Source organism: Cibotium barometz, chromosome 16 (assembly GCF_041138505.1).
Source record: "Cibotium barometz isolate CiBa-2024 chromosome 16, ASM4113850v1, whole genome shotgun sequence".
Classification (NCBI taxonomy): domain Eukaryota; kingdom Viridiplantae; phylum Streptophyta; class Polypodiopsida; order Cyatheales; family Cibotiaceae; genus Cibotium; species Cibotium barometz.
The window spans coordinates 28,906,901-28,919,617 of NC_141061.1; positions in this window are offsets into that span (position 1 = coordinate 28,906,901).

Consider the following 12,717-nt stretch of genomic DNA (forward strand, 5'->3'; position numbering starts at 1 on the left):
AACCATTTCTTCATCCATGGCTTTCTCCCAATGTACATACCCAACATCATCCTCAAAATGTGTGGGTTAAATCTCTTGCACAACCTTTGCCATGTATGCATAATGGTGAGCTACATAACCATCATATATCAATCTTTGAACATTGTTTTTAACCCTATTTGGCATGTGTGGTCCTAGATCTATCCTTGGTGTTGTTGTAGCTACCTTAGCCTTTCTTACATCATGTGTCCTAATAGCTACAATACTAAACTCCTCATCAAGACTCTACTTTGAGCCACTAGACTCTTCATCAACATTATATAAATTCTGTACTGAAATGTCAGGCATACCAAGAGACTCATCCACCTTCTCTTAACCTTTAAGTGATGCACTTTGCTGAACATGCAGGACAACAATTTTTGAATTCTACATAGACTTCAATCGCTACCTCATTCACATGACCAATATATTTATGCCAGATCTACATCGGCCCCAGAAGACTTGCACCTTATGTAAAACATAACAGCTTTCACACCTAGGGTATACTTATATTCAAAGTAAACATTCTTCTCACTCTATTCCCCTTTGCAACCAAACGACATTTATTTTTGAAGACCTCAACATAGCAGCCTCAGGGTTAAAGCATACCTGCAAACCCTGCTCAACCATCTACCCAATAGAAACCAAATTCATTGTTATGTTAGGCACATGAAGTACATCAACCAAGTACCTCATATTGCCATCCTGAATAGCCAATGGCACATTCCCAATGTGAGCAATAGGATGAGCCATGTCATCCCCTGTCTCTACGTAACCTGGTTTTTCAAAATTTTTGACATCTCTAAACCACTCACCATAATAAGTCATGTGGTTAGAGGATCCCGAATCCACATACCATACATTGCCACCATTTATCGATGCATCTACAATCATTGAATTTAACATGTGTTGTATAACAAGCAACTATTCACATATATCTTTAGTGTGCTTCTTGCTTGAAGATGCATAATTGTTTTGCTGCAACTTTCCACTTCTTATGTCACTTTGCTTCTCATGACATTCTACTACAAAGTGACTTGGTTTTCCACATTAAAAGAAATCCTTTGAATATGATCTCGATTGCCATCTTTGCCAATTGCCTCGGCCTCTCTGTCTCCCCCTGCCTTGGGACTAGCCTCTTCTACTTGTGTGTGTTTGTTGTCTACTATGCTGCAAATTATATGGACTTCTCTATTGTCTATAATTCTGATTTCCAAAATGGCTGCAGCCTTACCCTCGACCGTGACCTCTGCCTCTACCTCTACCTCTACCTCTACCTCTACCTCTACCTCTACCTCTACTTGAGTTTGAGTAGAAGGACTGTTTTGAAGTGTTCTTGTTTTAGGATGAAGAGTATTTACCCAAAGACTTCTCTTCTATGATTACCATAGGTATGAAATCATAGAAGAGAAGTCTTCATCCAAAGACTTCTCTTCTATGATTAACATAGGTACCAAATCTCAAAGTTTGGAACATTTTCTCTTATAGCAATAGAGGTCTTGAATGTCTTATATTCTTTGCCAAGCCCATTCAAACAGATGCTCATGAAGTTATCATCTTCCACTGAGACATTAATAGATCCAAGGGTTTTAACAATTCCCTTGATCTTCAATGCATACTCATTGATAGACATGTTCTTCTTCTCCAATGTATGCATACTCATTGATAGACATGTTCTTCTTCTCCAATGTATGCATACTCATTGATAGACATGTTCTTCCATCTCCTATTTTAGATGAAACTTCCTTTAGGTTTTTCCATGCAACTACTAGAGTGTTGGCATCATGTATATGCCCTATCATAGTTTCTATTACACTAACTAAAAGCCAATACATGACTTTTCTTATATCTCGATTCTAGTCTTTGAATGCTGTGAGGAGAATCTCAAGCCCACTCAAAACCTAATGTGTAGACATGTAAAAAGTACGTATGATAATGTATGGTGAATCCAACTTGGCAAAAGGCAACGTGGCATCCAAATGTAAAGGTACAAGTGTGCGAAATGGAAAAATAAACAATGTGGTGGAATGAACAAGATGGGCAGCACATCTATCCAGAAGAAACAAAGGCAGTGACGAGGTTCAAGAGGCGAAATTGAGCTTTTTGTGAGGACTCTCTAAGACACTGTGGCTAGAGATCACTAGATAGAGAGGAGAGCGCTGACTATAGTTGAGTGGACTCAGGCTGTAGGTCTATTTTCCTAATTGCAGTTTCCCGGGTTAGAGAACCTGTAATTTTTTGAAGATTGCAGAGAAGCGGAGGAGTGCATTGTGAGAGGAGTTGATTGTGAATCAGAGCAAAGAAGTGGAGGAGTGCATTGTGAGAGGAGTTGATTGTGGATCAGAGCAGAGAGAGCTGGAGACTAGAAAATTGGCCAAGAGGAGCATCCCTAGGTTCTTAGTGGTGCAGATTCTCTCTTAGACATATGGCCTAGTTCAATTTCTTCTTCGACAGTGGCTGTTGAAGGCAGAGCTTTGAAGCAATTTAGTCAGGGTTCACCTAAGGGGAACCTTTGAGTTTTCTTTGTGTTTTCTTCCTATGTTAGTGCCCACGTCTCAGGACTATTGGGACACTCTTCTTTTATATATGTAAAGAAGTCAGTGAGTTTGAGTTATATCAGCTATGTAAGGTTACAAAGTCTTTTTCTTTGATGTTTTAGTTGTGGATAGTGTGTTGTTTGATTGAGTTCTTGGTGGTAGATCACATGTGTGTGTCAGTCGGATGACTAGTGAGATGACTAGTGAACTGCTTGTGCTTTAACTATATGAGTTAGCTGAACATTAGAACAGTCAACTGAAGGAGCAATGTTAGCTTGTCTGATCTTGAGGGAAGATTTTTTGACTTAGGTATGACATAGAGCTATCCAACAGTTTCTAAGTAGTTGGAAGAGCTAGTGGTCTGAGTGGTCCAGTATCAACTGGCTATCAGCTAAGAGTTTATTGTGATGAATCCTAGTTGGGTTTAAGTATTTTGAGGGTTTAGAGGTGTCGAGGACATGGGAGGAAGAATTCTGAGTCGATTGAGTCAGTTGGTTAGGAGTCAGTTGTTAGCTAGGCCAACAGGTCTGAGTCAAAGAAAGTGTCATAGAGGGTGAGCCTCCTACTGCCTATCTTGAGCCATGCCTGTGAGTCTCCAACATGAGACCTATTGAAGAAGCTCAGGTATATCTTAGAGAGCTCATAGACTCGTCACCCCCATAGAGGCCAACAGAAGCAACAGAACCCACTGCAGCAACTACCCCCCACCAGGGAGACCGGGTAGTAGAATATCTTAAAGATCTTAAGTATCACCACAAAAACCTTCCTCACTGAACATTCTTTGCCCCTAGAGACATTGCTGGTCTCTCATCCTTTCTTTCCTCTCAGATCCAGATCCCTATCGGCACCTTGCTTCAAGGAAACCCAAGCTTACGAAAAAGTCTAAAAGACTAGATGGAGGGATGCCTAGGGGTAGACATGCAAGAATCCATAGAGCTAGATAGCTCTAATGAATATGAGGAAGATGAACTTTTAATACCCCACGAAATAATTGGCACCCCCACAATCCGAGTAAATAAGCTTGGACAGTACTTCGAAGGAGACGAATTGAATGCAGCTTTCTCGATAACCTTCGATGGCCTCCAGGTCACAGTGATCCTGGATGGGGGAGCAAGAGTATGCATTGCTACAAAACAATGCTGGGAAAAATGGGGGAGTGTGAGATCCCTGCCCTCTCTACGCATCAAACTCTGGAGTATGCATTGTTACAAAAACAATGCTGGGAAAAATGGGGAGTGTGAGATCCCTGCCCTCTCTACGCATCGAACTTTGGAGTGCTAGTAGCGGAAGTAGCAACCTCTTGCGCAGGGCAGAGCTTCCCACTCGGGGCCTCGTCCATGAATGTTCGGGCAAGGGACTAGTCCGGCGGTTCTTCCAACGGCGGTTCTTCCAAAACTAAAACCGGAAAAACTTTCCTCGCCTAGAAAGCATAGGAGGCGATTCCTTAAGGAAAATCTTATAAAAATTTGGTTGTGTTTTGTCTTGGGTACTAGGGAAAAGAGATCCCAGGCCCCCTAGTCAGCACTCATGCAAAAATATTAAATAGACACACCACTTACGCACCCAATATAAAATTGCCTTTTCTCAGATTCATCTATTTTCAAGACAGAACTGCAATAAAACCATAGTGTTTCCATCGTAATCCTTAGTATTTTAGCTCCATTGTTTTCCAATCAAGTGTCATCTGGACTCTCCGTTGAAGACCGGCTACTCAACTGAAGAGATCCAATTTCATAGTTTCCAGTTTACTTAAATAAATTTCTCGCCAATCCATGAAGATCTCCCTCAACATACGCATGGGTGTCCTTGCAATGACGAGCCCAAGCATCGCTTGGTCAAAACTCTCTAGGATCTTGCTTAGGTGTCCTAGCACTTCACTCAGGGACCACTTCGTCGGCCCTCGGCCCTCACCCATCGTACTGGAAGCACACCATTTTTAACCATACCGAGGCTAGTCAAGACCTTGGCAAGCTTTGCCGCCACTGTAAGAGAGACGTCCTTCAATGACTCCCCGCCCGGCGGCTGTTGTCACAACGTAAACTCTCCTTAGATTAAACAATAAACCAAATTCTTCCTCCACCAGCATTCTGGCGTAAGACAGTCCTTTACAAAAACAGAGTTTCTATGCAAGTAGGATTTTTCCATTGAGTTTGCTTTCATCTCACGAAAAGCCATTTCATGAGAAAACATCTCTACTATTGGTTTCACAAGACTCTTTTTTCAAAACCCAGACTTCCTCAATGAAAATAACGAATCTCGTATGTCGGTTGATCCATCCATCAATTACAATCAAACGAATTTCTAACTTATTTCTAGACAATTTTGGGTCTTAGGGGAAATTCTCTAAATCAAACGGTTATCCCTTCTTTGTATTGAAGAAATGGGAATGGTCATAAGTCTTGGCTTAATTTACAATTCAAGAGATGGGCATGTATCTTACTGACCCACCTTTCTCACGTGGTCATGGTGTAGCACTGAATTACTTGAATTTATTCCTAGATTTACTTCCTAAAGATAATCTCCATTTATCTCATAAAATAACTGTGATTTCTAATCGTAATCCAATAATATGAAAATTCATTCTACTTTGGATATAAAAGAACTATAAATAATTCTACTCGTGAATAATGGAATTTAGCAAGTATATTTCTTTTTCTAAATTATCCTTTAATAAATATGCATACATCATTTTATTAAAATATTCACATAGAAATATTCTTCAATATTCTCTTCTCCATTTGAACCTAGACAAATATGATGAAAAATTCTCTTTTTGATACCAAAATCAATTATGCTTGCATATTCCTCTTTAAAGATAGTACGATGAAAATTCTTCTTTGATAAATAAAATTATTCATGTATATACATACCATGAATATACATATTTAAAATATAACAAAAATTCATCTTTTTAACATTTAGACATTTATGAATACACATATTATAAATGTATATTCATAAATGTAACAAAAATCCTACTTTAGCATTTAAAATGTTTATGCATAGAATATCATAAAAATTTCTCTTGTAGCAGTATTACATTTATGCATAAACATAATTACATAAAAATATGGTGGGTCTTCCTCTTTTTAATATAAAAATTCTTTATGCATAAACCTAAGCATAATTGCATCTAATCATCTTGTTTATTCAAATATAACTTCCATATGAAAATAAATATATGAATGTTATCACGTAAGCTCTCTTTCATCATAAAATGAATAAATATAAGATTTCTTGTCATAAGCTTAAATGAATTAATCTCATTCCAAGTAGGTTAATAAATATAAAAATACTTAATCTTCATCTCTAGCTTGATAGGTTTAGAGTTTAGGGTAAGAAAATGAGATTAGAATAAAGGTTTAATCCTTCCAAGAAGGATTTAATCATAAAAGTGAGTATTCTTTCTAAAAGAGTGAGTAAAAATAAAAAATAATACATTTAAGCATAGGAGATTAACATTACTTCATTTAAACAACATAAATCAAGAAGGGCATGGTTTGTGCACACATTGTAAATGCCACAAGTGTGCTTGATAAATACTTTGGTATGGTAGATAGCCCAGTGATGTAGAAAATAAAAGTGGGCCTTCATGCTCACATGGATTTTAATTGTATTATTAATATAATATTCACCATAAGGCTACAAGTTGGGGAGTGTGGAAGGCATGTGGAGGAGTGTGTGTAGGTGCATAATTGGGAAAGATTCTTCTAGAATGCCTACATGGAAGAGGAGAATTCTGCCATGTGTAAGTGGGATGTGTAAGTGGAATCTCCACCTACATGCCACTTAGACTTGGCTATTATCTCATCACACTTTCAAAGTCAAAAAGTCTTCAATTTAATAATCAATAGACGACTTAGCCTAAGAGGACAATTGATGGTGACATCTACCCTTATGTCACTGAAGGGTTGAAGATTTTTATGTTGTAATTTGTAACAATGGAAGAGAGAGTGATTCTCCACCTATAAAAGGAGCCCTCCTCTCCCTTTCAAATCAATGAATGAAGCCTCCTCAATTGAGCATTTTGTGTCATTGCCATTCTCTTATCTTCAAACCCTTATTCAAACACTCTCTTTACATGTGAATGTCTCATTTAGCATTAGCTCCTCATGCTTAATCTTATTTTTGACCTCTTTGATGATTTATGATAAGTGGGATAAGGAGTTATTATCTTGGTGGGCCTGTGACTTCTCAAGGTAGCCCTTGCCTTATTACCGTCCTCCTTTGGAGGTACCAATGGTTTTAGCGGTAATGAGCATGTGGAAAGACTTTGGGGACCATAGGTAAATCTTTACGATTATCCGCCACGCTGAGCAATGTTAACCCTTACCCTCTAGCTTGAATCATGAAGGAGATGAAAGGCAAGAGGCTATGTGAAAATTGAGGTTTCATGTAAAGAGAGGGAAGTGCAGTTTTTGTGGTCTAATACCCAAATTTCAATCGATAATTACTCGTCACTCGGGTATTGGTTTCTGAAATTGATCATATGGCTAGGAATCTCTTTATATGATCTTTTCACTTATGTAACTAATTTCTTAATCCTTTACTTCATTGATGATTAGAATTTCTCCCAAAGTTGCTAACTTTTAGGCAAAAATGCTCATAACTTTTCACTTGGTTGCCCGTTTTTTAAAGTTTTTATATAGACATGAATCTCTCTTCAAGCTCTACATAACTATATAATCATCTTTTGTACAGTCTATATGGATTTAAAACTGTAATTCTTTGTGTTTCTCTATTTTTATAGACTTTTGGCCATTATTTCTTCTTAATAATGATTTTCTTAATAATGATTAATTTCTCTTAATCTCTTATATCAAAAAGAAAATCCCATGTATCTTATCCTCTTGTAAGTGATTGCTATATTCTTTTACTTTAAGATTTTCCGTCCAAATCGCCCAATTCAAACGTATGAACCTTACCAACATCATTCCCCGTATGTTTCCATTCACATAATCCTGAGTCGAAAGATTTTCTTCCAACAAAGAATTGCCCTCTTGTTTGGAGCTGCAAGACTGGCAGAAATTTTTGCTTCTCTCCTGAGCCTTTCATATTTCCTTCCATGAATTATGATCTCACCTTTGATGTGTTTATCTTTATCTTAACCTAGGGAGAGAAAGGGAGGTGAGGAGGCTATGAGGTTTCATACAAGTGTGTTTTGATTCTAAGAAGTGACCAAAGTCAAAACCCCAACTTTGTGTCACATCTTTTGGTGGAGATGGCAGGCAGGTTTTACTTAGAATTATTCTATTTTAACCTCAAGGTCCCGCATGATTAAAGAAAAGTTATACCTAGGGATAGAAGTAGTGTCACATGCTATGAATGTTAAGAGAAGGGGCACTATCCCACTGAGTGTCGAAAATTGAGAAAAAGAGAGGATAAAAGTTTAGCACTTTTAGAGGAAACATGCTCAGACGAAGAAGAGGAAACATTGATGCCATTAATGGCAAAAAGGGGTCGTAAAACTAGGAGCCAAGAAGAAGAAGAACAAGGATAAATCTGAAGAAGAGGAGAAAAATAAGAAGAAAAAGAAGTCGTCTAGGAGAAAAATTGAACAATCTAACTTTCCTCTCTTAGTTATGACCTCTTAACAGATCTTAGGGAGAAAACGGCATAAATCACATTTGGGCAGTTTTTGGCACTCTCTCCAAAGCTCAAAAAGGAATGAGGTAAGCTCGCTAGCATAAAGGAATCTAAGAAAAAGAAGAAGAGGGATAATGGGACTCTATGGCTCAAAAGGTGGATATTGATGTAGGAGATGATGTGCCTGTGATTGATATCATCATTGAGGGGCAAACAATTTCTAATGCATACATTGATGGAGGTGCGTCAATCAATGTTATGAGTGAAAAAACAATGAAAGATGCCGATTTAAAGTTGTCTTCTACTGACTCTCCCTATCGCATCAAACTTTTGCTGATAATACTAGGGTGAAAACCTTAGGAATTGTCAGGAATTTGGGAGTGGATGTATGTGGTATTTCTGTGCCTACAACTTTCCAGGTCATTCCTACAAAGCCTGATGCTAGGGCTTACCCATTGATATTGGGTAGGCCATGGCTTTGCCAAGTGAAGGCAATTTAAAAGTGGGAGACAGGTGATCTTATTCTACAAGGTGAGAATAAGAAGGTCCACTACAACATCAAGAGTCGTCGCAAGAAAGTGTTAAGAGGTGAACCTTCAACTTTCGAAAGTACAGAGTCAGAGTCATCCCCGATGAAGAGGAGACAAGTGGTAGCTCCGAGGATTCCATCTCAGAAGGGGAGGTGGAGGTAGTTGCATTTGGTCTTTCCCTGGGAAGGGATCGACGAGAAGATGCTGAAGACAATGGAGTCTTGTGTTATATGTACATTATGTGTGCTATGTTATATACACATTATGTGTGCATATACTAGGAGGCTAACCCACATTAGGCTTGTGAGCATGGAAGCATGGGAACAAGCTCTAGTGGAGCATGGGTTAGGACTAACCTTAAGGGTTAAGGTAAGGGTCAGGTATCCAAGGGTCACACATGAGAAATGGAAAGTCAAGAGTCACTTGAGGGCCCTCTTATATAATAGGGGCATGGGGCACACTCAAGGGAGCTTGGGGGGCTTGGGAGCTTGGAGGTTTATGCTATGGTCTCTTGTGTACAGGTCCATATCTACTCATCTACCATTTCACACTTTAGCTACATGCTATTGGATTGGAGTTATACCTCTTGATGGTATGGGACATCAAGGTAGAGGTATGATGTATTTCATTTATAATTCATGTGTGCATCCCTTGGGCTCGTTCGGGGGTGGTTGGGTGGTTGAGTTTATGCCTGATTTATGCATGTTTATGCATAACAATTATCTAGAGAGATCTTAGGGTTTTAAAAGTGGTATCAGAGAAATCTCTATTTGATTGTTGTTGATTTTTTTTAGTAAATTTTAATATTTACTAATAAAAATATTATTTTATTGATTTGTGTTGATGAATTGCACGTGGATCATTGATATGGTGATTGGAACGTGTGTAACTACAATTCAATGGACGAATCGACGTTGCGGGGAAATTCCGTGAGTTAATGCTATTTTTCTCTATTGTTTATGGTTAAAATCGAGCATTAATGGAATTTTTTTACAAAAATACCATAAAGTTTATGGTGGATATTTTTGTTAGAATGGATTCCCTGAATTTCTAGAAATTTTAGAAATTTTTCTGATTTTTTAGGAATTTTTTGAGCATTTTTATAATTAAAAATGTATTTTTATACATTTTTACGGGTTTTTTCTGCGGGAATGCGATCAAATTTCTATCATCAATTTTCTACTGAAATTTAGTAGGGGACAGCGTGTTGATGCATGAGATGCTCTCCCATGTGCGTGGGACGCTCTCCGCCTCTCAAATCTGATTTTTCCTTCTTTTTTCCGTAAAAAGGAATTTTTTTAAATTAAACATTAATCATAATTAATGTTAATTATGATTAAGGGTTTAATTAAAAACCTTAATTAAAGATTAAGCTAATCTCTGATTAACAGAGAAGGGAGGAGAAAGAGAATGGAAGGGAGAGGAAGGAGAGGAAAGTGGAGAGAAGAGTGAAGAGCTCTTCACTCATCTTCTCTTCTACGCGCAGAGGCGACGGGGGGAGGGGGGCTACGCTTCAGCCGGGCGAAAAATCAAATTCCAATGTTTATCTTAATTAAAGCTTTTTTATTTTTTTAAAAAATAAGTTTTTTATTATTTCCAAAAAAAGTTTTTGAATTTATTTCAGAAAAAAGCTTGGAAAATACTAAAAAATATGGGATTTGAGGAAAAAAATCTCTGAATTTTTTTTGAAAATTTCTTCTTGAAATTTTTTGGCTTTTCATCTTCCGGAAAACCTTTGGCTTTTCGTTTTCCCGAGATCTTTTGGCTTTCCGAATTCTAGAAAAACTTTTGACCTTCCGTATTCCGGAAACCTTTGACCTTTCACATTCCGATTTTTTTTGTCTTTTCATTTTTCCCAAAACTTTTGGCTTTCCGTATTCCAAGAAAACCATTGGAATTCCAAAATTTTTTGACCGTTCGTATTCTAAATGCGTTCGAGGTAATTTTAAAATTTCAAAAAAAATTTGAAAATTAGTGGAAAATTAGACAAAGGTTATTTGAAATTTCAGAAAAATGTGGGGTTGGTGTTTGGCATGTGGTGTGTCCATTCGGGCGCCCGTTGACCATTCAAATTCCTTTAAAAATATATTTAGACCCAAAAAATTAGAAAAATCCATTAAAATTATAAATTTTCATTGGATTTGAGAACAGGCGGAATTGAAAATTTTGTGAACGATGGGATTCTCAAGAAAAATTAGGAATATTCTAAAATTATTTTTAGAAATCCTAAAAATTGGTATTTTTTAAAATATCAATAGTATTTTGGCAAATTAAATTGCTAAATTTTTTTTTGTAAAAATATAGGTTTGGAATGCCATAAGATAGGTTTGATGGAATTCAAAATTACTATATTTTGAGGTCCTAGAAAATTAGAAAAAATTAGGAAAAAATCATGATAATTTTTTTTCTCGAGAATTTAATATTTTCGAGGGTTATTTAATGTTGAAGTACATTTTCTCGTGCTGACATTAGATAGATGCACGTTATTTGCATATTATTAATACGATTATATCTCGTGTTAATGGATATTAATTGTTTGGATTAATTCTAAACGATGTATTCAGATTTTTTGCCATTTTTTAGCCATTCTTTTGGGACATGTTCCTTAATTTCTTTTGATGGCTATAATTTACGTTCAAAGACTTTTTCATGATAATTTATTTTGCACTTATTTAAGTGTGGTTTGTGCTTAATTTTGCACTTATTTAAGTGTGGTTTGTGCTTAATTTCTTAAGCCTACAACAAATTCTATCATGGGTTAGTTGATCGGTTTGTTTTGGTGGATTTTATTGGATGTTTTCCAAGTTTTATATGGACTCATCAGGTTTTGCCTAGATCACTTGTGTCTAGGGGTTTTCTTATTGAGTGCTACACACATGTGTTTCACTTGCTTACTTTGGAGTTTTGCTTGAACGACACCACGTTCATATACTCCAGATTGATGAGTTGGCCACCAATTTTAATGCTTCTTTTGGCATGATTTATGTCCATTAGATGGTATGCATTGATTTTTATGATCAACTATGGTGTTTATGGATTGGAGGAGCTTCTATGCTTTTATCCATGGTTTTATAAGGATCTTTTGATCTTTTGAATATTTACATGTGCTTTGAAGGTAGCATTTGCCTTCGTTTTTTACACGTAATTTTGGAGTATATTTCTTGTACTCTTGTGTATATTCCAACTCGAATACCTAGTTGCTTATATATCTAGGCAAGTTATTTTTCTACCCTAACTTTATTGTGTTTTGGGTAGTTATCATTAGAAAGGCACCAATAATTCAATTTCTTTTCTAATGATGTACTCAGAAGGAGTTATTCCTTGATGTAGTCTCAAGTATATAGAGACAGGTTTAGTATGTGAAAGTCTGGATAAGGCCATCTTATTCCTTTTATACAGGATTTTATTCATATTTCCTAGACGGCATACTAGGGAGTTTCAAATTGTTAAGGTATGTATGGGTGGTATCATGGTGGTATGGGACGCTAGTGATCCCTCACATATATTATCTTATGGAATAATTTGGGCTCAAGATTGTTGCTTTGCTTATATCACTTAGCATGTTGACCTCAACATTCAAAGACAATCTTATTTTCTAAATTCACTAGGCATTCTTTAGATAAACTTCTTTTATCTATAGCCTGCATGTTTTGATGAGGGTAATCTCGTCGACATTTTCACTTGTTGAAATCTCTTTCTTTAGAGTACAAACAAGTTTATCTTGTTGTGTTCGGATAAGGAAATTTGGATTCTTCCTTTGTTGGCATTTCTTTCTCTAGTTCCGTACTTTAGGTGATTTATATAGTCAACCTGATTGTTTACAGATGGACATATGTGACTCATCGAGACGCTGATGACTCTTTATGTTGATATGGGTAACTCGAGACGTCGATTATTCCATATACAGATGTGGATATATTGGAGCGCCGATGAATCCCTGGTTTCTGCTGTTATAATGCCATGTTTTCCTACTTTATTCCGAATGGTTTACAACAAGAAAGTTACTTTGAATGTGAATTACTCTGATCATCCACAGTAGTCTGATG